The following is a 27,068-nucleotide window of genomic DNA, read 5'->3' as shown; positions in this document are numbered from 1 at the left end:
CCCCAGAGTTGGCTGCGACCTTAGACACTGAGGGACCACAGGTCTAGCTAGGAGACGATCCTGGAAAGCTGCCATAGCGGTAGATTCCAGGCCTAGTGCCTCATGCCGTGAGAACCAGAGGTTCTCAGACAGGAGCTGCTGCAGACACACCCGGAGTTAGCCTGGCTAACTCTGGGTTCACCTCCGTTTGGGTGGCATTGGGTCCTCCGCTGGCACGTAAAACGCCGCCAACGCAGTAGGGGAGGTGGAAGCAGCTTGTTCGATCTACCTGACCTGAGAGAGCCTTCTTGTCCGGAGACAAGAGACTACCTGGTTTAGGACAGAATCGGCAAGCTCGGATCGTGGCAAGCCCACCGTCTGTTTGGGTTTCCCTCTTCAGGCCCCAAAACAACTCGAGCCGGGACGTGCGCTCCGAAGGTGGGAGCAGCGATCCTTCCCCGAGGTCGTTGTGCTGACGAATCAGCGCAATAACATCGGCAAAGTTCCTCTGGATCTCTTGGCGTGAACGCGTCTTGCGGAGTCGGACCGTCAAGTCCCCTCAAACAAGAGCATGTCCCAAGTTCCTCACCCTTCGGGAGGGGGAACTGCGACAGACCCCTCTCGGTCTCCTCCTGTCACTTGCAAGTATGTCCTGGTCGTCAAAGGACCGTGCCTGGCACGTACGGCGTCATGACAGGATCGTGCTGGGGGCGCCCCTCACGATCACTCCTCGATACCTCGCTCTTCCCGTAAGCCCGAGGAAGTTGAAGGTACAGGAGAGGCAGACCTGACGCTCCCACCTCGCTCGCTGGCAGAACCCAGCAGGCTTGGAGGTCTGCAGGCGATCACTAACCCACAGTGGGGATCGAGCTGCAGGCCTAGTCGAGACATCTCCCTGGGGGGAGAACGGCTGGACCGAGAACAGCGGCGCCGATCTCGTGTCAGGGGAACTGCTGCTGGTTGCTGTACCCGTCCACTCTCTGTGGGAGCGACGGTCAGGCAACCTGCAGAGGCCACTGTCATGGCAAGACCGGTGCTTGTCCTCATGGCAAGTCACACCAGCGATCGGGGGACCTCTTCCGTCACGTCAACACGGGTAGCCAGCTGGTCGCTACGAGAGAGAGCTGGCTGGTGAGAGGCGCCCGAGCGGCTCTCACCAGCCTTCCGCTCCGTGCCGTGAACCTGGTGCCGAGCAAGCTCTGGCGCCTGGTTCTTGGCTGCACGGTCACTGGTAGGTGACTGTACACTCTGTTTCTTCTTGCGAACGAGAGGCCGAGACGGAACCTGGTGTAGTGGCAGAGCCCCTGGACACCAGGCGAGGAAGTACCGGTGTTAGCCGGTACCCTTCTGGTCCCCGTGGTCTTCTTCCTTGCGGAAGAAGAGACGGGCCCCACTCTCGAAGGAGAGGAGGACCAGCGGAAGAACCCCGTCCCACCGAGGTGAGATGGGGGGGGGGTTCCCGAGAAGCTCCCAGAGGGAGACTACTTTGGAGGGGAGGAGGCAGCCTTCTTCTTCCTCGGCTGTGAAGCCTTGGAAGTCGAAGGGGAAGAGGCGGCAGCCGGACGACGACGAAGACGACAATGAAGACAACGATGACACCTTCCTCTTCTTCCTCTTTGTCAGCTTCCTCAGGGACAAGAGTTAAGTCTGCCATCCAGGGCGAGCCGGGGCGCTGTTGCCGAAACAACAGGGACCGGAGAACCTGTCCAGACAGACCAACGTCTGGGGCAGCAAGACCACGAACAGGGACAACATCAGCAGGTGCGGACATCTCAGGAACAGGTACAGCAGGGACGGCAGGAACAGCAGGAACAGCCAGCACAGGATCGGAAGGAATGGTCAGCGATCGGCAGGTATGGCAGGCGGCACAAGCACAGTAGGCGGTGGCGCCACAGCCAACGGCATCCTGGGCACTGGTGGCAGGTCTAGGGGCGAGCTCTTGGGGCAGAGAAAGTCCGGTCATGGCAGCACATCAAACCCAGGTGGCGGCGGTACACCCCCTCTCTCGGCCATGGCGATCGGCCCCTGCACAGCAGCTGTTGGAGAGACCGACACCACGTGTGGAAATAGGCCAGATGCGGAGGGGCGGCATACCCTGGGGTTGACAGGGTAGTAGTAGTGGTGGTCACTGTCCCATGGGTGACCGCGACAGACCTCGCCAGATGATGCAGCAGCCCCTGGACACTCGGCACGCCCTGCAGGGGGGGACAAGTCCCACCCGAGCGAACAAAGACCCCGAATACAACTGCACGTCGGAGTACCGAGCACCCTCCTCCACACTAGACAGATTGGGGGAGGAGAAGGACCTGGATACCCGCCCCCCAAAGGGGAAGGTGCCATACGTGGGAGCTGAGCAGGGGGCAGGAAAGAAGACGAAGTGTCCGTCACCAAGGCATCGCGGGAGAGCTCTCCGATGACTCCTTGGCAGGACTTCGCTTCTTCCTACCCTCATACAAGACCCACTGCACCTCTGACCAATTAATACATACAACACAGGGCTCGGCCCGAGAGCACTCACGCCCTCGGCACGAGCACACAAAACATGAGGATCAATCTCTGGGAAACTTCTAAATTTCCCGCACTTACGCCCTCCAGTCCCTGGGCAATCGTTGGGTTACAGGAGGGCGTGGAGTACTCATGATCCAAAATAAATTAATTCAATGTAATTGAATAAAGAATGAATAATGAATAATTGTACTTACAATTTTCAGTCACACAATGTAAACAGAAAAAGAAACACAACTATACGAAAAGCAAACAACGAAAAAAGCGGGCAGAGAGCGAAGATAAACACGTCCATCCACCAGCGGGCTGAAAGCAAAGTGATTCTTCACCTCCCAGTCGCGCGGCGCGCACACTGTCGGACAAGCCGTTAACTACCGAACTCCCTTGTTCGAAAGCTTACGACCATCCAGCTGCCGCTAGTTACCTTCCAATTGTAAAAGGACCGAAAGGTTTGTATTCCGTGTCGAAACAAATCATCAACTAAATGAGTAGGTATAGGGTAGTATTTACCTTTCACAGGCTTTGTAGTAATTAATCTAATATTGTGAGTGACTACATTGGTTCTACCTGGTTTATCTGAAAAATACTCTTGTACTTTTGGCAGAAGGGAATGAAATCCCTAGTTTGATATCCGTTGAGATTGCGATCCAAATTCACTTTAGAATCAGAAGAGTCCAAAGTGTGGACATCAAAACCATCCTTCTCTTCATTGAAGACAGCAACCTTATTTACATGGACTTGAGGCTCTGATAAATCTGGTTCCCTGTCAGCAATATGCAAGAAAGTGTTCTCTCCTGAAATATTTCTTCAATAAGTTTATATGCATGAGCTTTCTTTTGCCTTTCACATCAATCCAATAGTCAACATTACCCGATTTGCCTGTGATTTTATATAGTCCTGACCAAGATAACTGAAGTTTGTTGGTCCTATCTGGATTAAGAATCAATACCTCATGCATCAATATTAAGTTTGCTGTTACTTGATTAAAAATCAAAATAACTATTAGCTTGCTAGCTGCTACATTAAGGTTCTCCTTAACAATATCCGAGATTTAAGCTAACTTCTCCCTTAATTCCAAGACATATGAATACACGTTATCATTACCGTCTACTTTGTCAGTAATCGATTATCCTAATACCATTAATGGACCACGGACCTGTCTGCCATATAAAATCTCAAAAGGAGAAAAAACCAGTTGAATCACAGGGTATTTCTCTCATCGGAAATAATGCGGCTGGTATATGCCGTGACCACTCTGAAGGCTGTAATTTCCGAAAGCTTCTTTAAAATACTCTTGAAGATTTGATGCTGTCTTTCAATTTTACCGTTGGAAGCAGGGTGATAGGGTGTAGAGAAAACTGGTTAACCACCCAGCAACTTGTGAACCTGTTGCATTAGTTCAGATTTAAATCTAGTGCCAAGAACAAACTTATTTCTCCTGGTATTCCTACCCTGGAAAAGATAGCAATTAGACCTTCAGCAACTGCAACTGATGAAATTTTTCAGTGGAACTGCATCAGGATAGTTTGATGCATAATCAACTAATGTGAGGATATACCTAAAGCCATGAGAAGCCGGAGTGAAAGGTCCTACCAAATCAATAGCTACTTTTGAAAAAGGGGTAGTTATTACTGGCAATTTTTGTAGTGGTGCTCTAGTAATCCTCCCAGCAGGTGTAGTCTTCTGGCACACATTACAAAGAACGACAATACCTAAGTATGTCAGAAGTCATTCCTCTCCACCAGAATCTCTTTTTAATTCTATCAAATGTCTTCCTGTGCAAAAAAATGACCTGCATTTGGAACATCATGTGAAAGTTTCAAAACAGGAGGAACAAATTTAGAAGGCAAAACCAATTGTTTTTTATGCATTAGGTTAGTTTTTGTGAAAATTTATCATAAGTCTGTAGATCAGGTTATTTCAAGGACAAATTTATATTTTAACTCCTTACTCCCCCCCCATATAATCCTGTCACTCTTACAATTAACACGTATTTCCTCGAGATCTTCACAGTTTTGTCGTTCCGGTTTGGGAAAGAATCTGAGAAAACATCAAGGTTAAAATATCAGGTAAATTCAGTGGGATGAATTTTGTCTTTAGCTTGTTTCCTGGTGATTGCCCGGACTTTGACAGAATCCTGACAAAAATGTGAAAAATCATTAGGAACTCCTGTAACATTCCCCAAAAGAACTGCACAGTATTTAATAGGGGCTCTTACAGCATTAACCCAACCATTGAACCAATCACATTCCAAGTAGACATCGACTACTGGAAACTTATCTTCTCTGCCTAAATAATCAATAACAAACAAGTTTACAATTCTCTGAATCAGGAGCAGGAACTATCTTCAGAAACAATAGCACCTGTACACCCCAGTGTCTCGTAGGTTAGTGCTTACCCAAACACCATTTACTGTACCTAAAATCATGGGACCTGAAATCTGGTTATTGCCGAGTGCAGTTTTGACCTCCAGACTATTGGTCTGGTCTGTTTTTTAAATTTGGCCTTCTCAGGACAGTTTGAGGAAACATGCCCAATGTTACCACAAGAATAGCAAGTTACCTTTTTATTAACAGCAGCAGTACAAGAAAAGGACTGGCCACCTTGTTCCTGACTTGACTGTCCTCATGCTGATGCTCCTGTTTGCTTTTGTAAATCTTGTGATCTTCTCTAGGGCATGATTTATGAGTAGATGCATAAATGTCTGCAAGTCGAGCCATTTCTTCATAGGTATCTGGACTCCTTTCCTTAACAAAAAGTCTTAGGTCCTTAGGAAGAGTAGCTAGAAACTGATCTTTAACCATTGCTTCTCTAATGCTTTCATAGGTTTTATATATACCTAACCTATCAATCCAAAGATCAAAAACACGGAATAGGCGTTTCATAAACTGCTGGTAATTTGACTTTGATTCAAGCTTAACATTTCGAAATTCCTGTCTATAAATTTCAGCAGTTTTTCTAAATCCTGCAAGTAGTGCATTTTTGAAAATATAGCTAAAGCCTTACCTTGTAAAAAAGAGTACCAAGCTGCAATGCCCAGTCTTCCTTTTTCCACTTTTGTAATTCTGCAATCCTCTCAAACCTAGTCAAATAAGCTGTAATATCATCGCCATCTTTGAAAGGCAATGGTCTGGTAGTATCAACAGTCACAGATAGGCCTTTCTCTGCTATTTTTCCATCCATATCCAAATTTTTCTAATTCGAGTCTTCATTTCCAACTCTGTTTAAACCCTTAAACGCCGAGCGGTAAAATAAAAAAAATGACTCCCGTATACCGGAGGGGCGGTTTTGAGAGTGAGCGCGTAAGCGGAAAAAATATTTTTTTCAAAAATTCACATCGCGCTTAGTTTTCAAGATTAAGAGTTCATTTTTGTCTCCTTTTTTGTCATTGCTTGAAGTTTAGTATGCAACCATCAGAAATGAAAAAAATTATCATTATCATATATAAATAATGCGATATATGATAGCGCAAAAACGAAATTTCATATATAATTGTATTCAAATCGCGCTGTGCGCAAAACGGTTGAAGGTAACAAGTTACTTTTTTTTTCGTTGTAATGTGCACTAAATTGCGATCATTTTGATATATACACATTGTAAAACGATAAAAGCAAACACAGAGAAAATATTATCACAAAATAATGATGAATTCGTTAACGCTCTTACGTAAACACATATTTTTTTTCAAGACTTCACCATAAATCTAAATATTGTCCTAGAGACTTCCAATATGTTTCAGAATGAAGACAAATGATTGCATATTACTATACTGTAAGAAAATATTCAGCTTACAAATGCAGTTTTCGACCATATCTGACGAGCTAAAGTTGACCGAATGTCGAATTTTTTATATATATATTTTTTTATATGCAATTATTTCGGAAATAAGAAAAGCTACAAACTTTCAAATATTTTTTGTTTTATTCTACATGAAATTGCGCACATTTTCATATATAAAACTCTATGAAATGCCTAATATGAAAACGGAGCAAATATTCCGAGAATGGGACTTACGCATTTCGGAGATTTGTGGCGGAGAATCCGCGCGCGGAGGGAAGGAAAGTTTTTTTAAAAATTCACCATAAATTTAAATATTGTGCTAGAGACTTCGAATTTGTTTCACGATGAAGATAAATGACTGAATATTACTAGACTGTAAGAGTTTTATCTTACAATTGCGTTTTTCGACCATTTCGGTAGAGTCAAATTTGACCGAACGTGGTTTTTTTTCTATTTATCGTGATTTATATGCAAATATTTCGAAAATGAGAATGAGCTACAACCTTCAACTATTTATTGTTGTATTATACATGAAATTGCGCACATTTTCATATATAAAACGTATGTAACGGTCTAATTTAAAATGGTGCAAACATTACCACAATCGCACGTATGATTTTTTCGGAAGAGTTACCGCGCGGACGTAAAGAAAATGTTTATTTTTTTCATAAATTCACCATAAATCGAAATATTGTGCTAGAGACTTCCAATTTGTTGCAAAATGAAGGTAAATGCTTGAATATTACTAGAATATAGGCTGTTTTAGCTAAACAACTTGCGTTTTTGTTTTCGACCATTTTCGGTAGAGTCAAAATTGACCGAAGGTTGAAAATTTGTCACTTATCATTTTTATATGAAAATATTTCAAAATTGATAAAAGCTACAACCATGGGTTGTTTTAGTTGTATTGTGCATTAAATTGCGCACATTTTCATATATAAAAAACTTTATGTAACGGCTAATTTAAAATGGTGCAAACATTACCACAATCGCATGTATGATTATTTTCGGAAGAGTTACCGCGCGGACGTAAGGAAAAAGTTTTTCATAAATTCACCATAAATCGAAATATTGTGCTAGAGACTTCCAATTAGTTGCAAACTTAAGTTAAATGATTGAATATTACTAAAATATAAGAGTTTTTAGCTTACAATTGCGTTTTTCGACCATTTCGGTAGAGTCAAAGTTGACCGAAGGTTGAAATTTTGGCACTTATCGTTATTTTAGGATGATAATCTTAAAAACTGATAAAGCTACAATCATGAGTATTTTTTTGTTGTATTCTACATAAAAATGCGCACATTTTCATATATAATACTCTATGTAAAGGCTATTTTAAAATGGTACAAAAATTATGTCAAAGTGACGAAATAATTTCAGAGATGTGTCACAGATACTTTTTAGTGCGGCAAGAAAGAAATTCGCGCTTGCGCGCCTGCGTAACGATTGTAAACAAAACAACACCTTGATCCGTGAACTCCCACAGCATCCCCCAAGGCGCGTGATTCAAGAGTTTTCGGCTGGTAGCCTAAAAGTAATTTTTCCCGCGAATTTTTTAAAAAACTTTTGTATGTCGACGTAAAATACGTCCAGTCGGCACTCCCGAAGACAAAAAATGTCGACGTAAAATACGTTCCAGTCGGCGTTTAAGGGTTAAGAGCCTTTCATCTCCTGTTCCTCATGTAACCGTTGCTTGTCTGTCTTCTTTGATCCGCTCTTACTTTCTCTTGTTCTGTCTTTATCACGTTCCAAGAGCTCTCCTATCCCTCTCATCTGCTTCAGAAATCCTTCTTTCTACAAATAAATCAAATTTTCCCCAGACAAACCTAATGAGACCTTCGTCCATCCAGATTTGTATGTAGGATCCATTATGCACAGTAGATAATAGCTTAATTCACTCGACAGGATTAAATTTCAATATAAGTAATAATTACTAAACCAATCATTCAGCCTAGATACATATCCACAATCATTAGCAAGACATCACATCACATTCATAATAAACACAATGAAAAAAAATACTCATCACGAATAGAAAGCTGAAGAGTAACGAAAACTAGAATCAAAGGTTAATAATTGTAACCTATCAATATGAGAGCAAGGTTCATTAGCAGCAAATTCCCAGTTGCTATCAGTTAGACTAACCTGCGAACACTACTTCATAATTGCCTAGAAAATGCGCTTACACAAAGTTGCATCCCACTTAAATTCGCCAAAGCACGTAATTCCAGCCAAAATATTCAACACATCCAGCCTTCAATGGAATACTGAATGCTGATAAATTATATCTAGCCCTGGTGAGCACACCACTGTAAAGGAAACCGGTGGTTCCCAAGTGTGTAGTGGCTTTTCTGATATAATAACCACCAATTACCTACACTTTCAGCACAGATGAGTATAACCATTATCCCTTAAACGCCGAGTGGACGTATTTTACGTAGACATTTTTTGTCTCTCGGGTGCCGACTGGACGTATTTTACGTCTACATACAAAAGTTTTTTTAAAAATTCGTGGAAAAATACTTATAGGGACTACCAGCAGCCAAAAAAACTCTTGAATCACGCGCCTGGGGGATGCTGGGAGGTCACGGATCAGGTGTTGTTTTGTTTACAATCGTTACGCAGGCGCGCAAGCGCGAATTTCTTTCTTATCGTACTAAAAAGTATCTGGTGACACATCTCGGAAATTATTTTGTCACTTTGACATAAGTTTTGTACCATTTTAAATTAGCCGTTACATGGAGAATTATATATGAAAATTTGCGCATTTTTATGTAGAATACAACAAAAAATACTCATGATCGTAGCTTTTATAAGTTTTGAGATATTTTCATATAAATAACGATAAGTGCCAAAATTTCAACCTTCGGTCAACTTTGACTCATGGGGGGAGGGGACTCTACCAAAATGGTCGAAAAAGGCAACTTGTAAGCTAGAACTTATCTTTTGGTAATGTTCAATCATTTACTTTCATTTTGCAACAAATTTGAAGTCTCTACCACAATATTTCGATTTATGGTGAATTTATGAAAAATCTTTTTACTTACGTCGGCGCGTTAGCTCTTCCGAAAAAAATCATACGTGCGATTGTGGTAATGTTTGCACCATTTTAAAATTAGCCTTTTCATAAAGTTTTATATATGGAAATGTGCGCAATTTCATGCAAAATACAACTAAAAACAACCCATGGCTGTAGCTTTTATCAGTTTTGAAATATTTTCATTAAAAAATGATAAGTGACAAAAATTTTCAACCTTGGTCAACTTTGACTCTACCGAAATGGTTCTAAATACGCAATTGTAAGCTAAACCTCTTATATTCTAGTAATATTCAACCATTTACCTTCATTTTGCAACAAATTGGAAGTCTCTAGCACATATTTCGATTTATGGTGAATTTATGAAAAAAATAACATTTTCCTAACGTCCGCGCGGTAAACTTCCGAAAAAATCATACGTGCGATTGTGGTAATGTTTGCACCATTTTAAATTAGCCGTTACATAAAGTTTTATATATAAAAATGTGCGCAATTTCATGTAAAATAAAACAAAAAATAATTGAAAGTTGTAGCTTTTCTCATTTTCGAAATATTTGCATATAAATCACGAAAATATAGAAAAAAAACCACCAACGTTCGGTCAACTTTGACTCTACAGAAATGGTAAAAACGCAATTGTAAGCTAAAACTCTTACAGTCTAGTAATATTCTTCATCTTGAAACAAATTCAAAGTCTAGCACAATATTTAGATTTATGGTGAATTTAAAAAAAAAAAACTTTCCTTCCCTCTGTTCGCGCGAATTCTCCGCCGCAAATCTCCGAAATGCGTACGTCGCATTCTGAGTATTTGCTCAGTTTCATATTAGGCCTTTCATAGAGTTTTATATATGAAAATGTACGCAATTTCATGTAGAATAAAACTAAAAATATTTGAAGGTTGTAGCTTTTCTAATTTCCGAAATAATTGCATATAAAAAAATATATAAAAAAATTCGACATTTGGTCAACTTTAACTTATCAGACATGGTCGAAAACTGCAATTGTAAGCTAATACTCTTACAGTATAGTAATATTCAATCATTTGTCTTCATTTTGAAACAAATTGGAAGTCTCTAGGACAATATTTAGATTTATGGTGAATTTATGAAAAAAATATTTGTTTACGTCAGCACGTTACGAATTCATGCATCATTTTGTGATAATATTTTCCGTGTTGCTTTTATAGTTTTACAATGTGCTATATACCAAAATTATTGCAATTTAGTGTACATTACAAAGAAAGAAAATTAACTCTTTACCTCTAACCGTTTTGCACATAGCGTGATTTGAATAAAATATATGAAAATTTAGTTTTCGCGCTATCATATATCGCATTATTTATATATGATAATTAAAATTTTTTTGTTTTTTCATTTCTGATGGTTGCATACATAACTTCAGGCAATGACAAAAAAAGGACCCAAAAATGAACTCTTAATCTTGAAAACTAAGCGTGCTGGGACTTTTTGAAAAAAATATTTTTTCTGCTTCCGCGCTCACTCTGAGACCCCCCCGGCACACGGAAGACTATTTTTAATATATACCCCATCGGCGTTTAGGGGTTATTAGACATAAAAAGTAGAAGTAACATAATATTAATTACAAAATAAAACTAAGGTAACTCTAAGCCCGCATTCCGTGTACCGTAGACTATGGCAATTGACGTTTTCGTAGTTTATTTTACCTGGTGAACAAGAATTTAAAGTAATATTTATTCGGTCGACTGTAATTAAACCGTAATTACCTCTGAAGACTGTAAATGTAAAGGAGAGCTCCGTCTCTTGTTTGTAGAAGAATATATATTTTTCTGACTTATTATTTATTAATTATGCTTAAACTGATCCTTGATATTGGTGGCATCAAGCAATTACACCCTTGTTCCCATCTAACAATCTTAGGGGGCCCCAGTGGGAACCGGAGTTTTTGGGTGGGGGGGGAGCAGGAGAAATGTGATTTCAGGGCACTACCTAACCAAACAAACCACCTAACCTAACCTAGAGCGCCGTACCCCTAACAAGGCCTGGCAGGGGGGCGACCCCCTCTTTTAGGACACTACCTTCCCTGCACACTTCATGACAATTGCGAAAAATTTGAGCGGCCATTAGGCTACAGAGACAATACTCCAGCATATTTGACACGATAGTCACATATTTCATACGAAAATAAAAATATATACAGGAAATAGCTATACCTTACATAGGTTATGTCGCACCGAAAGGCTTTTTTTTGTTGAAGTCAGAGGCACTTTTCCTTACAAGTTGGGCAAATATGTTCACTCTTGATTAAACAGTCATTTTTGCAAAAGTTACGAGCCCTTCTATAGGCCCATAATAGTTTGTGAAATCTCTATAATTCACGTAATTTTCACACACTATGGGAAAGTTCCTGGGGAACAAAATCGGAGAGTTGTAGACGGTTCGTGCTAATTCACTCATTGGTGGTTAGTGGCCAAGTAATGCTTAATTGGAGAAAATAGGTGTATTTGCCGAAAAAATATACGACTTGGTAACATTATATATTGTCAATGGCTGAAAACACTATGCCTTCTTTTGTTTCAGAGAAAAATGAAAAGTGCTTATTTGCGATTGGATATTGTCTATAATGATGTCACTTTTTGGGTGGAGTTTTTTTCGTGACGTCATTCGGAAGGTGTGGTTTCAGCATGACAATTAGAGACTGCGCAGCACACAAACGAACAAACAGGAGCTCATTAAATAGGCGATACGACAGAGACAACAACATGAAGGACTGTTTTATCTGTAGGTACAATGTTCAAAGGTAAATTACATGTTAATTACAGCCAACCGAAAAAATATCTTAAATTCTATTCAGGCAGTAAAATTGTCTATAGAAAATCGTCAACTGGCATAGTCTAGTCCGTCGCGGAATAAGTGCTTAGATCTACCTAAACTAAGATTCTGATTTACTGTTGCAGTACACTATACTTAATTAGTATGCATTTCTTGGGAGTAGTTGATCTCACAGAAGTTTTCCGGATAACTGACGCAGATACGTAGTTGGGATCCTGCTGTAAACTGGCGTATGTTTGTGGCGACGAGACTAGTTTCAGTCTTTCACTAGGGACGGTCATCAGCTGATGTAAACATTCACACAAGTCCGTACGGCCCTTACGGTGATTCGAAGCAACTGACTTGAATGTCGTCCAAGTGTCCAACTAGCAACAAATGGGGATGCAACCTTGCATCAATTAAGACACCAACGTCGGTAGGGGGAATGGGGCACTACCTCTGTGTGACTAAAGAGACACATGAATTAGCAATTTAAAAATGCGATGCACTTCAATGAAATTACTTAATCTAAAACAATTATCAAGTACTATTTCACATATGTGTAACTGGTAATATCCCGAGAGCTCACTGTTGCTTGACGAAGCAGAATCGGAAGAAACCAATTGTCTAAATAAAATGACATCAAGAGGCAGCGAAGAAAGCTTCACGAGTCGGCAAGGAGGGTAAAGTAGCGAGGGTAAAGTAGCGACGGCAAGGAGAATAGAGTAGTAGGAACAACGAAAATAGAATATTAGAAATAGATTCGTATTCGAAATTAAAAAATACGAGATAAAAGTGAATATTATTCAAAGCAACAGTTTACGTAGTAATAATCAATATAAGAAAAGTATTAAATAAAATAGTTAAGATTTACGTATCTGGTTTCAGTCGCAACCAGAAGCGTTCAAGGGGCGCCATCTACAAGCGATGGGAAAAACTAAAACAATGTATACTTCTAACTACGCACCAATTTCCCAATTGTTAGGGAAGAACAATTCCCTTACATGTATATTTTGTGAAGAAGATTATTGCCTTATGATAATAACACGATACTGTTTGCTAACAATTTTAGTCTAACAGACATATGAGGACTATAAATGTTTGAACGAGTTGCTATCATATCATCAGCAAGGATTATTGATAAGCTACAATATACTTAGTTTTTTCACTATTTATAAAGGGCATTTTAGCCCATAGGTGCACGAGATTGTTATATAAGTCATAAAGAGAGCGTTTGATATGTGGACAAAAGTTACCATAGCAAATGAATAAAATAACAGCGGACACTGCAAATACTTTCATTTATTAAATTGTTTATGTATCGAGGATCCTGATCTGGGTTGTAGCAGTAAATGTCGGTGATATTCTATTAGACATCATTTAATTTCCTTCTTAGTTTATTTCATCTGATACTGTGTCTTCAATATTAATCTCCGTTAGAAGAATTTCTTTAATAAAGTAGATGCAGTTACTAACTATATTGACCTTTTTTTTTATAAGCTTATAACTAAGAAAGTGGATTTTCGTCATCGTACTTTGCATATATTTTAATCAAATAGTCAACTATTATGTGAAAAGTTTTTTTCTAAGTTTGGAAGAGAATATTAAAAAAGGAAAGCTTACAAAATTTCATTTTAAGCTTTTCCATGATAATCTTTTCAAGATAAAATAGTAACAGAAACTAAATATGAAGCCTTTCCAGATTGTTTATTTGAGCCTAAATGTAATATGGCATTCACAGGCTGCTTTCCTAAGGCCACTTAGTAGTGAATGGTTAGATTATGGTTTCAATGTGTTTAATTGATGAATTTCTCTACATACCTCAGTATAAGGCAGATTCAATTAAGCGTTGTTGAGTTATTGAAAAGAAATAATGCCTTGCTTTTAGGGTCATTCACACTAAAAATAACAGTTTCCTGATAACGAAAAAGAAAACGAGATTTGTTCAGTCTCCAGAGATTGAAGAATGAACATTAAAAACAAAATATAAGCTTGCAAATGGAATAAAACCCCAGATCATTCGCGATCGTCATATACGCCGTGACATTCATCTCAGAACATTAAACTTAAGCTTTGGGGCCACATAGCTTCACATATGCAACGTACACTTCGGCAATCATGCTGCAACAATGCAAGTGTCTAAACTGAAGTTATTTAGGACGCCATAAATGAAAAACGACTCTGTAATAAGAATTTCCCTGATGAGATTGGAGGTATCACGGGCTACCATCCCGAGTCATCAATCATTGCATTTTAAATTAAATTTCCTGTACGTGCATTACTAATATTACTGAGGATGTGCAGGAGTCAAGACGTGATACTCGTTGACCCTAAGGTATCTGCATGGACGGAAGGGTCACCATGAATGTTTCCTGATCAAGAGGTTACGTCTCATGGGGTTAAAGCTAGACAGAATTAGTGTAAAGAAAGTGTGAATTCCTTCATCGTTCAATTATTTTTATTATACTGTTGGGTCTTAGAGTAATTCCTGATATCTTTCCCGCTCTGTTTACGTCAAACGCTGGGGATATCAAGGAATTCGGGAAACGTTGACGTCAGAACATGACTTTATTTCTTTGTTGCAAAGAGCAGGAGCCAAATAAAAAGGGACATTTATAAAACGAGCTTTATGGGATAAGAACAGTAAAAAAGAATATGCAATATTATTAAGGTTATCACTCTCGTAGATTTACAGAGATTCTGTCCCTTGACAACATCTCCTTGAAGAAGGTAAATGCACAAAGAATAGAAAAAAAAAGTGAAAGAAAGAACTGGTTATCTAAAAGGGAGCGGTCGACGTGAAATGGAGCAGTGCTGGTAATTTCAACAGAAATTACGTCTCCAAACATAATTTCCACTATCGAAGTGCGCAGTCTTTTTGTTCAACGAAGTTAACTCCAGCGCATTTACTATTTCATACCAGTATATGAAAAAAGGTCATTAAAAAGGTAAATGAAAACTGTTGAGTGTACATTTCACCCTTCATTAATGAAAAATTATCCATATACAACTCATAATAAACATTAAACGCCCCTCTCTCTCTCTCTCTCTCTCTCTCCTCTCTCTCTCTCTCTCTCTCTCTCTCTCTCACACACACACACACACACACATTAGGTAATAGTTGCATAAACACTTTAAATTAACTATTTTAGTTAATGTTTTAGTACTATTAACTATGAATGTCTGTTAATTCATATGAAGACACTATATTCTCCGTACTTCGACAATGATGTTGCTACGAAAGTGTAGAGAGAGAGAGAGAGAGAGAGAGAGAGAGAGAGAGAGGAGAGACTGGGTGGAAACTAACGTTTGTTTAATTAATTATAACAGAATGATCCTGGGGAGATTAATATTTAGAATGCCATTCATATAAAAAATAATTTCTATCATGAAAGAGTACTATAATGGGAATAAATACAACAGCAACATAAGTCCGGGTTACCACCGTAAAGTAAGTTAAACAGTGCGATGAGCTAACTGCCTTAAGTCTGGAACGACTTAACCCAAACTGATTGTACCCGGGGACTGACTTACCTGGATTCTTTAATAAATAATTAAGTAGTATTAATTGTAGTTTGAGAGAATTAATCTGCCTTGCTTATTATGATTTTGCAAATCCTGCTACAATCACTATTTATAATAGAAATGGGATAAAAAATGTCTTTAAGAAAAATTATTTATATCTGGGTTTTGTGCCTAACTTACGTCCTACCACAAAAATCTGAATGATGAACGTAATGGCTTTTGCTTGATATAGTTTAAACTCCAATTAGTAATCTCATTTAAAAAGAGGACAGTGCTAACAAAGAATCACTCATGCATGATATATCCGAAGAATAAACACTCAAATGGCTTTAAATACATACATACATGCTTATACATAGACACACACAACACACACACACACACACACACACACACATATATATTATATATATATATATTATATATATATATATATATATATATCTATATGTGTGTGTGTGTGTGTGTGTGTGTGTGCGCGTGTGTGTGTGTGTATATATATATAATTGTATATATATTTATATATATACATATATATATATTATACATACATATATACGTATATATCTATATATACTATTATATATATATCTATATATATATATATATATTTATATTTATATATATATATATATATATATATATATATTATATATATATATATATATATATTATATATATATATATATATACATATATACGTATATATGTATTGGATATATATATATGTATATATATATATATATATATATATATATATATATATATATATATATATATATATAAATATATATACAATTATATATACACACATATATATGTGTGTGTGTGCTTGTGTGTGGGTATGTGTGCCTGTTTGCGTGTTATCGAGATGGCTTAAAAGTAAAGCCGACACCGGTTTAAGATTAACACCTTTTCCATTTTACATTGGTGCACACTATACTTATATAAATCTTGCGTCGAAGTGATTAGATTACGTTCCTGTTGCGCTTTTGTAATCTAGATAAGACAGAATCTGATGATAACCTGAGGAGCTTTTTTTGGTGAACTTTTAATTTTTTTTAAATCTATTTCACATTTGCCTTTCCTGAAAAAAACAAAAATTAGAAGTACACTAAATTATAAAGAAATTATAACTGTTTACTACAAAGTCACCCCTCTTTCTTAGAATTAGTTTACCTTTTTTCTTTATTTCTCTTTCTTTCGCTTTCTCCCATTCTATCTTTCTCTCTCCCTTGCCAAAGGGAACACAGCAGAGTAGAGTTCTGCGAGAGTCAATTTGAAATAAAGTAATCTTAGTCATAGCTGGCTGAATGAAGCCAAATGGAAATTATACATTTTATCAACTGCATTCCTAATGTTCATGAAAAGGGAACAGACCTCATCATAGGTTTGTTGAAAATGGAATAGAAAAAGAAAAATGTGAAGAAAATTTCATGGAAAACATAAGTGATAAATGAATTTTCTTATCCTATGCATTAACTGGGCAATGGTCTTCATAAATGAGAGATGGTCAAAAATTCTATTCATTCTCAGGAGTATATTTTAAAGCTTGACTAGAGTTTAGTTTGAATAATGTCCCCTTGTTATTTCATACCATTATTAAATGACTGATATAAAACGGTAATATTAATGAACAACCATATATTTTTTGTCTTCTGTGCATCAAAATAGAAAGATTACTTCTGTAAAATTATAACTAATTTTTATATCCTTAGAATTATAACTTAATTTTTATCACTAGAATTTTAACATTAATTTTTACCCTTTCCCTTCTTCGCCAATACAGAGCTGAGTAAGATTGGAATCTAAAGGTTAGATAATTTTACAGTTTGCTATAGAAATATATAATAAAATTTGGGATCGATATAATGAAAATATGACTGTCTTTGTTAGTTCATGGAAAGTGCTTGCTGTAAAGTCCGTTAATTTTCATCAACAATTTTAAAAATGATTTCGCCATGAGGAATCCTAGTTTTGCTAAGTTCATAAAGTTTCAGAATAAAATGTTTTGAAAGATCCATTACCTTCATTTCTCTCCTGTAAAATTCATTTTCCGTTATCGATTCAATTCTCTAAATGTACTTCTCTTTCCCTTTCTTCTATCTAGTGACTTTTATTAATGAACAAAATGATACTCTGAATTTTAGTAGTCAGTTCGTATTACTTTCTTTTTACTTCTGATGGATTTAGATTTTATGTAGGAGAGACAACATTTCCGTTGGTTCTTATCTTACGGTGGAGGCTTCTATTGTAATTTGTACTTCTGAGTGCTAGTATTCAAACATCAGCTTCCAAAAATGCGGAAGTCTTTTTATGACAGTTGTCACGAATATTTTCCCTACATTCATATTTACAGAGTTTGAAGAGCAAATAATAGTTTGATGCTGTGATAATGTTCAAAATGTTATTCTGCGCCAGGAAGTACGTCAGCTGGAGATTAGGGACAGGTAAGCCCGTGACCCTGATCGGCTTCTCCTACTCCCATCATATATTTTAAACCATACAACTGCGCCTGATAGTTTCATATAGTTGGACTGAAAAGGGTCCATTACTATGATGTAGGGGATTTTGAACTTTTAGGCTAATGGTGAATGCTGAATGAAGAAGCGATAACCAGATCTCGCGTTTGTTGAAAAAACTTATTTACAGATAAAGGAGACAGTTAACAACATATATTATTCTAAAATGCTTTTCAGTTCCTTTGTTTGAATGAACAAGTACCTAAATAAAACAAGAAGAAGAAATAAAGCTTTAGTAATCCTTGTTTGATAAATTCTTATATTGCTGATTGGTTGAATCACTAGCATGAAACTAGGACTCGTACCAATAGTTACTGGTTTAGGATACAGTGTATTTTGAAATAATTCATAGTCTATTCCATTCGTATAACATATTGACTCTGTATCGTTGCACCATCCATTTACAGACAATCACGCAAGACCATAAGAAACAGGATTTTAGGTTACTTTTCTTGCATTACATGTTCTTGAAAATGAAAAAAAAAAAATCTATGATTCATATCCTAAAAAATCAAAGATTAAGGACGCGTACTGTAAAATATTAACACTACCCATTGTTGGTGCAAGTCAAAGTTGGGTAATATCAATTATTCCGGTTTTGCTTTTACTTGAGATTCTTTTTTTTTCTGGTTGTCTGTCCATGAGATTCTAGACCACAGACTCTTTGCGAACTTATCTTCACAAACAAAAGTAAATTTGAGAAAAAAAGTCTGTTTCTTCTGCTAATTATATCATGAGTACTACAATGAGTATTTTACTGTGATAAGGTTGGACCAATTACCAAACAAAATTTTACCAATATCTTAAAAAAATAAGAAAATAAAAACAACTGCTAGAAGGTTTTGTGAGATACTAGAGGTCTAAGAACCAACGGTATATATAAAAATTACAGAAGAATTCATAAATCACATAAAAATAATTTCACTAAGTACAAATTCATTAATTCTACAAGGAACAGTGCCAGGCAGTAATCTGAATTCATGAAAATCGGCAAAAAACATCTTTTATTTTCTCTGTGATACCGTTCCATGTGGATTTAATGGATTTGTAGTACTTAGTGAAGATTTTTTTAAAAGTGATTTATGAAATGCTCTGTAATTCTTGATATGTTGTAGAGCTATCAATACGTGTTCCAAAAGCTAATGCCATTTGTGGTTATTGAACCCAAATACATATGTGCATGTAATTTGTGCATACATATATACGCGTGCATGTGAGTGTGTCTACTTCCCTTCTGAATACTTCTGAGTCAGTCTTCAGGGCTGATATTGCTTGACTAACGCTCTACTTCTTGACATACATAACCTCCTTTTCCTAATGAGATGAAAATACCTTTTTTTTTCTAAAATGATAATTGAGAAATGAAAACGGTTGAGTTTGCTGTCCAAGTGATACCAAGACCGTCTATATTAAAGTTAAGTTAGTTAAAACACATCTTTGCTCTGGCTGACAAAATTGTTGCTGAAAACGTATGAGCAATTTAGCTGGGGCGGCGGAGGATTTGTCTCATGTCTTGATAAAGCATTTAAAAGTTGCCAAATGTAATTTTTTGGTATATTTTTCTTTAACCGTCTATGGAAGTAAAAAATATTAGTGACGAGCATTTTCTGCAGTTAGCTTGTCTTTTAATATTTACATGTATACGTGTTCTTCGTACCGAGACTTGTAGTCATTATCTCCTAAAGAAAAATGTTTCTAAGGCGATACGTTCTCGCTTATCATCCTGTATATTAACCATGATTGGAGAAGTCGCCTTCACAGTCCCTCTCACCAGCCGACTGAAGGAACCTTGAACAATTTTGAGAAGTGACACTTCGTTCGAATTAACATCAATGGATATTGTGTTCTTTCTTCCAAACTGGTAAGTGTTATTTGGTCTTTTGTCACTTACTAACGATTTAAGTCTTAAGCAAACCCTTGCGTTTTGGAGCTCTAAGGAATATTGGGAGACGAACGTTGATCGTGCAAAGATTGGTTGAGGCAAATCGGTGATTGAAGGTTGAGTGATAAAAGGACAACAAAGAGGTTAAACAGGATGATGATGTGTGGTATTTACAATACACCGGGAACTCTTCGGAAAAGGAGATTCCAAGAAACATGGTAGGGGGCATGGTGAAGTGGTGGGGGATTGGGGGACGGCGGGGTGTCGTTCGCTTAGCGTGAGAAAGGTTTATCATATGTTATCGCTGTTCCCTTTCTTGCTACATAGTGGTTTTAATAGGCAGTTTAATTATAATTTTTATTAAAGTTATCCTCTGGTTTTCCTTTCATTCGTGGTGTTCTGATGTCAAATGCTCTATATATTTTTCAATTGTTCTATTTTATATTTTAGTTCATCATGGCAATTTTTTTTCACCCAATATATTATTGTGAATCTGTTGTTCTCCTATATATATATTATATGATCCTTTATCATTTCGTTTGTGTGAGCTGGCTTAACCATATCTTTGGAGTTGGTTTATTAAAACAGAACTTGAACTATGCAGCATGCATAGATTGGCCTTCTCCCACCATCATTTCAAAACCCAAGGGCTTTTATGCTCATGGGACAAGTTCGAGACGGTGCTCTTATAAGAATCAATACTCTGTGCTGCAACTACTGACACACGCTTGCAGATTTCAATATGTCAGCAGTTAATGATCCTATTTTCATTTGAAAAATCATGAACTTTCGTACCACGAAGATTTGGCAGCTGTTACGGCTGATTATAGAACAAAGTACCTACATAAATCAGTGAAATTCCTGTTGGAAGTGACAACTGCAATGCCAAAGTTGCGCTGTATGGCAGCAAAATACTGATGTGTGTTACCCGTACTGAATTTGATGTGGAAATGATTCAGTGTCATAAGAGTATAACAACGTTTAGTAACGAGAGAGAGAGAGAGAGAGAGAGAGAGAGAGAGAGAGAGAGAGAGAGAGAGAGAGAGAGAGAGAGATATATATTTCTGCTGTTCACGTTTGTAATAAGTTTGCTGAAGAAAAAACTTTCCGTTTAGTTTACTTTCGTAGTAAAAAATATTAGCCCATGTTATAAATCATGCGTCATTTTACTGACAATAATATTTTGACAAATACTAAAAATAAAGAGGTCATTCCTAGCCATAGTAAATGTGAATAAAAGAAAAGTAATTCACTCGATAAGAAAAATTATATTATAAGTAATCCCAGAAGTCAATATAGGGTATTCATGACGAATGGTCCGATGCACTCTGCATGATGACGCTACTAATGAAGCAAAATCAGTTCTTTCTATAAAGAGAACATTCATATCATAAAGGAAAGAAATGAACAAGGGAATGAAAGGACATAAACTCACGCAACATGTCTACCACTTATCTGTCCTACTTAATAGTTTGATTTCATAAATTATCATCTGTGCAATGCCGTCTCAACTTAGGGCTGAAAATTACATCATACAGCAAACAGATAAACGAAAGAAACACTAAGTCATCTTCAGATAACCAGGAAAATCCTTATCTAAGCACTCATACCTGTGTACAACGGGGTTGGGTAGAACAACAGAAGCATATCTATAGAAGTTTTTAAAACATTTTCCGGAAATATTTTGTATGAGAAAAATGCCAATGAGACAATCAATGAAATCGATAATTCTCAAAATTACATCAGTTCTCCAAAGAATAGTTTCCAGTAATACACGGCGTCATTGCCTAACACTCCTGCCGGCTGTGAGCTTCTGCGAGGTCAATGGTCAAGGGTCAAGCAAAATCATCCTTAAATAACTGGTGAGAAACCAAGAAGATGTACCATATTAAACTCAATCCTTTCTCAGAAAATGCGTTTATAACATGAATATTATGCAGACACACGCAATAAATATATATATATATATATATATATATATATATATATAATATATATATATATATATATATATATTTAGATATATATATAATATATATACATATAATAATATATATAGTATATATATATATATATATATATTATATATATATATATATATATTATCACATCACCATGATTCATATATGTACATACATCGAGCTCCAAATGTCTTTTCATATCCAATTCGCTCTACCTCGAATTAATATATTTTCATAGTTAACGATCGGGAATTTTTTAGTTGATAATAATTTCGTCCTCTCGTAGGTTCGAACCCACGAGAGGACGAAAATTATTATCACCTTAAAAATTTGCCCTCGGTCAACATGTATGAAAATATATCAATTCCGAGGGTAGAGCGAATTTGGGGATATAAAGTACATTTGTAGCTATATATGTATGTATATATATGTATATATATATATATATATATATATATAGTATATATTATATATATATATATATTTATATATATATATATATATATATATATATATATATATATATATATATATATATATATATCTATATATATATATAATATTATAATATGTCTGTGTGTATTTTTGTATTTGTATAAACTAATGAGCTGCAGTTACCACCTATGCACTAATCAGTTCCGATTAAGAGATTCCGGGTTTTAGCATAACTTTTTCACTTCCTGCTTTATAATTATGGGATACAGATTTCTGCGCTATGTATATGAATTGCCCAGTCAAACAATTATCTCACAATGCACTTTGATCTTGGCCAAAAGGCCTTGACGCGATAAACCTCTCAAAAAATCCTAGTCTAACCTTCCTCTAGTGTAGCCTTGGTTTAACAAACGCACATTAGGTCACAGGAATAATAACTGTATAGCAGTACAATATGACCTGTTAACACTACAACACTCTAGGCGTAATGTGTTTTACCAAAGAATGTAGAAACTAAAAACATGACAAAAACAATAGTGTTAGACCTAGGGATATGAGATAGCTTTATCGCTTCAAGGGCTTAGGAGCAAATTGACTTGCATTTCACATACTTATCTTCTTGCAAAAATCCGTATCTCATTCGACCTGTCAGTGTGAACTAAAGCGAAGTAAATTCTTGACGATCGTATGGTTATGATTGTCCACATATGGTGATCGAAAAGAAAACTGTGCATGTGAATCAAGTGTCAAAGAATAACTTCACAAATAATTACTATCGATTTGTATTATATATGAGTTAAGGAATGACTAATGCTGGTTTAGCAATAACTTTCTTAGTACTGACATCCTGGTACCATGAAAAAGATAACTTAAGTATTGCATGATAATTAAAGATTTTCTCATTAATCGGTGGCTTTTTGGGCAGTTGTACCAAGGCAACCATAGGTTGTATAGACTTCTAGTTTATGTTTGGTATTAGTAGAAAATTTATTAGTAATAAACCTTAATTCTTCACACTTTAATATTTTAATTTGTTGGTTTTAAGGTCCATAACATAGATCACATTTCTTACTTTTATAACGCATTTTCCCTATTTAAAGTTAATTGTTTATCGCAAAAGTATCTCAATAATCGATGTTAGACATTAGCTTTCAAGGCTCACTTAGTTTTGCACTTCCGTATTTGTTTACGTATTTAAACAGATAATTATACTTTATCAGGTTTTCTGATTAAGTATAATTATTCCAGAGTTTTTGAATCGTATTTTCCCATTTCCTGAATAAATTTTCACTTATATATTTTAGATAACATTTACAGTGTACTAAAGATGGCATTTCATGTACGTTTGTTTAGCTATTTATGGAAGTCAAGTCTTTCTATGTAACTCTGATACACGTATAATCAGGACTTTATTTCTCATTTTTGTCGCATATTTCATTTGAGCTCATATAGCGAATGCAAGCAGGCATTTCAAAAAGGAAATTTAATGGTTTCCCTCCCCTGTAAGTTTAGTTTTGCTCAATTAACAAACTACAAGTTTTCCTTCCTTTACAGGTGATGAGATTACCAATAGGGCAAACACTACACAGGAGCAAGTAATTTCAAGATGGTGAATGGACGAACTGAAGAGTCTCTTTCCATCCCAACACTTGGGAGGCCTTTTGACTTAGGTATGCTGTATGACTGTAGATCTGACCAAATTGTACAGGGGATTACATTGTGGGACCAACAAACTTTGGATGCAAAAAATGTACAAAATCATAATTCATCTAACAGTAAAATCATCACCTCTGATACCATTGAAGAAACGTTTTTTGGACTGGAGGCCAGCATTGGCTTAAAACTTAGCTTTCTTGGAGGGATGGTGGATGTGTCTGGCTCTGGGGAATACCTTGGCAACAGAAAATCTTCAAATCATGTGGAAAGGGTAACCTTGAAGTTCGAGTGCAAAAATAAAACCGAAACAATGACGATGGAACAGTTAGGGAAGGGAAAGATTGAGCACCCAGAAGTTTTTGATCATGATACAGCCACGCATGTTGTAACAGGAATTACATATGGAGGCAGTGCTTTCTTTGTTTTCGAGAAGGAATTGTCTTCAAATTCATTAGACAAAAAATGTTAAAGGTAATCTTCATGTTATGGTCAATTCCATTCCAGACTTAAAGATTAATGGGGAAGGAAAGGTTGATCTAAGTGCAGATGAGAAAAAGGAATCTCGGAAATTTAGCTGCAGTTACTTTGGAGATTTTATACTTCGAGAAAACCCATCGACATTTGAAGAATAGTTGTTCGTCTCTTACAAAGAGATGTCAAATATTGGAAGGGGAAATAGGGAGTAAATGCTGTAACCAATAATGCATATTTATATCCACTTGCCAAACTATACCAGTAATGGGGCTTCTAAACTTGTTAGAGAGATCAGTGCTGTTCTTGTTAAGGAAACAGAAAATAATTTAGAAGATCTGTATACACTGGATGTGAAATGCAATGACCTCCTCAGATCACAAGCAGTTAATAATTTTAATGGAATTAAAGCAGAAATTCAGGAATTTAAATCTTTATTGGCTACTTACAAACTGGTATTTCAGAGAGAGGTAGCAAAAATGCTTCCAAGTATCAGAGGTGGAAACATAGATGAGAGTGAGTTAGCAAATATGTTGGGAAAAAGGGATTTCTCGTCCATTTCGAAATGAAGCTCTCAGGAGATGGATGGCAACAAAAGAAAACCAAGTAAAAAAATACTTTGCAATACACGTCCTATCTTCAGCAGATTGAGTTTGTATCAAAGCCAGGCGACTTACAGTCAAAGGTTATGAGTCCTCATCATTCACAAGTTCTGTGTTTTTCAATTTTGATCCCTAAATCTGATTCACATTTGATAAACATGTCAAAATACCTGAAAGAAGAGACTCTTAAGAGTGATTTGGACTTCACAGCTGGAAATGCTATAACCCCACTGAGGATAACAGAAAATAATGAAAGTTCAACATGATGGAAAAGGCAAGAAATTTCAGAGACTTCTTTGATAATAATAAAGAGAACACTGATGTTAGTTTCCTTGTTGCAGAGGACGTTTCTGATTCAAATGAATTCCAAGCTAAGACAAAGTACTATAATAATGGTGAACTCCTCAATGAAGACTTTGTAATACCTTCAGCCCCAAGGAAAGTAAATGTAAACAATATTGCTACTACTCACGAGAGCATTTTGGTTCAGTGGGAAAAACCCCTTCATGGTGCATCAAACATCAACCAGTACAAGATTGTCTGTGAAGACACTACTGGAAATAATCCACCTATTATTCAGCATGCAGATTCTAATGTTACAAGTCATTGCATTCGGGGTCTCAGTCCTGGCTGTGAGTACAGTGTTAGCATTCAAAGTGTTTGCCAACTTGGAGTTAGTGTTAAGGGCCAAATAAGTGGCGCTGTTAAAACAAGGCCAACTAGTCCACCCGGGAAACCTGAGGCCTCGCAGATATTTTCTTTAGAAATAGAGATTAAGTGGTCAAAGCCGCTTCACATTGGTTCTCAGTGCACAAGAATCAAATATTTAGTTAAGCAACAAGAAGAAGGGTCTGACTGGAAAGTAGTAGAATCATTGCCATTTGAATATCAATCAATTAATATGTATGTAAATCCAAATGTTACCTATAAGTTCAAGGTTTCTTGTGAGTGTGAACACTGTGGCAAGAGTCTTGATAGTGAATTAAGTAATGATTTCAGGATAGAAATGAAGCAAGATGAGGTCTTTAAATCCTATTTATGTAGGCAGTCAGTGAAAATAAAGGATGGTAACATCAAGATGTATCAGCCAAATCTAAAACGTGTTGCATCTCACAAGAAATATAAACTTCAGAAATTTGAATTTGGAAATGGGAAAGATGCCATGCCAGAAAAGGTCATCATGCTTGTTGGTTCTACTGGATCAGGTAAAACCACTTTAATCAACGGAATAATTAACTACATATTTGCTGTTAACTGGGAGGATAACTTTCGTTTCAAATTGATTATAGAGCCAGAAAGCCACAACCAAGCAAAAAGCCAAACTAGTGAAATATCAACGTATACAATACATCACCAAGAAGGTTTTAGAATACCTTATTCTCTCACAATCATTGATACACCAGGTTTTGGCGATGTTCGAGGCTTAAAAAGAGATCAGGAAATTACAGAACAAATACGCAAATTTTTCAAAACAACAAGAGGTGTAGGAGGTGTTGACAAAATTGATGCAGTTGGCTTTGTTGTTCAGTCATCTCTTCCAAGACTTACTCAACGCAGAAATACATTTTTGATCAAATACTGTCACTCTTTGGAAAAGATATTGCTGATAACATATTTCTGTTACTTACATTTGCTGATGGACAAAAACCTCAAGTCCTTAGTGGCATTAAAGAAGCAAAGATACCATTCAGAAAATTCTTCAAATTCAATAATTCTGCACTATATGCACGTTGCAAAGAACTACAAAGGGAAGAACAAGATAGTGGTGATGAAGAAGACAGTACTTTCGATACCATGTTTTGGGAAATGGGAGAGAGGAGTTATATGAAATTTCTAGGAGTCTGAACTTGACTCAGAGTAGGAGCCTCACCCTAACAAAAGAGGTTCTTGAGGAACGCCATCGTTTAGAAGTTTCAGTAACTG

The 27,068-nt window shown here is 36.8% G+C and overlaps 1 protein-coding gene and 1 pseudogene across 1 annotated transcript in view; one reads left to right on the top strand and one right to left on the bottom strand.

The window, feature by feature from the left end:
* LOC135215530 (serine-rich adhesin for platelets-like) overlaps window positions 1-27,068 on the bottom strand; it is a 346,329-nt gene that overhangs the window by 86,997 nt on the left and 232,264 nt on the right. The window lies entirely within an intron of this gene.
* The window catches only part of LOC135215526 (uncharacterized), an 8,038-nt pseudogene continuing 850 nt past the window's right edge, over window positions 19,881-27,068 (top strand).

Source organism: Macrobrachium nipponense, chromosome 5 (assembly GCF_015104395.2).
Source record: "Macrobrachium nipponense isolate FS-2020 chromosome 5, ASM1510439v2, whole genome shotgun sequence".
Taxonomy (NCBI): Eukaryota; Metazoa; Arthropoda; class Malacostraca; order Decapoda; family Palaemonidae; genus Macrobrachium; species Macrobrachium nipponense.
The sequence above is the reverse complement of the archived record's forward strand: the minus strand, read 5'-3'. Positions and strand labels throughout refer to the sequence as shown.